Here is a 1,705-nt window from a genome sequence, read left to right on the forward strand (position 1 = left end):
CATCCTACAATATGACTGGCCTGTTCTCTTAAAAATGTCAATGGAAATCTCTGTACCCCCCTCTCAATTTTGTTGTAAACCCAAAACTGCTCTAAAAAAGCCTTAAAAAATGTCACGAAGCGTGCATGGATGCGCACACGCACGTGCGCATACGACTGAGGAACTGTTGGCAGATTAATGGAGCCTAAAAAGACATAACAACTAAATGCAATGCATGATCCTGGATTTTCTTTTGTACAGATGACATTATTGGGACAACTGGTAAATCTAAATGAGAGTCATGCAGTAGACAATAGTATTGTATTTATGTGAATTGCCCGATTTGGGTAAATGGACTGTGGTTACATAAGAAATGTCTGTGTTTTTAGGAAATATGCACTGAAGATTTGGGGGCAAAGGAGTGTCCCATCTGCACCTTACTCTGGATGGTTCTGAAGACACTGCCCAGGTGCTCACCTCCATGAAGAGAGCAGCACAGAGAGAAGGATACATGTGCACATGTGGGGGATTGGGGCGAAGGGTACCTGAGAAGTCTGCATTCTTCTTGCAACTTTTTTCTAAATCTGAAATTATGTCAAAATATAATTAGAAGAAAAAAAGAAAGAAAATGCCTGTTTAGCTCCACTCATCTCTCATCTGTGTAGGGGGCCCTCCCCAGTCATTCATTCACCCTGATTTTTTCCAAAGCCTGCGATGGCCCATGAGACAGGAACATGCTAGGGGGACTCTGGAGGTGAATAAACTCCCACCTCACTCTTTGGGGTTTGCAGAGTGGTGCATGAGGTGTACACACACACGCACACACATGCACACGCACACACACACGCGCACACACACAAGCACCCTCTCTACCCTGCGCAGTTTAACTGGGGCCTTCGTGAGTGCATGACATACTAACGGTGATTTCTTCAGAAGAGTTGATGCAGAAGCAGGAAAATATGTCAACATCAATAAATTTTCCTTGAAAAATAACTGACATATCAAAAGGCCCTTTGTATATAGCACTTCCGTGTGAGTCCTCTTAGTAAATCTTTAGAACCACCCTCTGAAATAGACACTTTTATTTAGATACATCTTACTTACGGGAAAGGAAATTGAAGCTCAAAAGGGTAGTTACTTGTCTCACATCAAACTACAAATAACTGTACATCCAGATGTTGCTCTCTGAGCCTCTAATGGTTCCACAACTCTGGTGTTGGGAGGGTGGGGCTATAGGCTGAAGTTTCCTGAAAGCTCATAACCAGATAGACTTGTCTGGCTTTAGGATGTGCGGGTGGGTGTGTCTGAGAGGCTCTGGGCTCCTTGAGGCGTTCCTCCATGTGTCCACTAGAGGGTGCTGCTGGCCCAATTTAGAAGTACCTACTTTCCCCTCTTGAACTTGGTGTGGTCAGAGGAATTGCTGTAAAATCCAAAAAAACTTATGCTTCAGGGTCTGTCACCTGCACTTTTTTTTTTAAACCCAATTTTGCATTATTTTTCCATATAGGGCTCTGAAGAAGCTTCAGGTCCTCAAAATCTGTATTCACCCTGTCTCATGCAAGTACTTTAATATTATAACTCAGGGTTGAGGGCGAGGACACTGTTACCCTTGAGCAGCACGGAGAGTAAATTTCCACAGGACATGGCCGTCCCCTCCTTTGGGCTCCCACAGAGCTGGACTCTGTCCTGTTTGGCCTTGACTCCCCAGTATGTAGACCACAGTATG

General features: G+C 44.3%; 1 long non-coding RNA gene across 2 annotated transcripts in view; it reads left to right on the forward strand.

Annotated features, from left to right (window-relative positions):
- Positions 1-1,705, forward strand: part of LOC109382834 (uncharacterized) — a 21,576-nt gene that overhangs the window by 14,783 nt on the left and 5,088 nt on the right. Inside the window, exon 3 of one of the 2 annotated variants that reach the window (XR_002123997.1) lies at positions 369-520. This is a non-coding gene — a long non-coding RNA (uncharacterized LOC109382834). Of the gene's footprint in view, positions 1-368; positions 997-1,705 lie in introns of those variants that run through there. The other variant, XR_002123996.1, reaches the window with a different exon arrangement.

The sequence above is a fragment of the Hipposideros armiger genome, unplaced genomic scaffold (assembly GCF_001890085.2).
Source record: "Hipposideros armiger isolate ML-2016 unplaced genomic scaffold, ASM189008v1 scaffold_71, whole genome shotgun sequence".
Taxonomy (NCBI): Eukaryota; Metazoa; Chordata; class Mammalia; order Chiroptera; family Hipposideridae; genus Hipposideros; species Hipposideros armiger.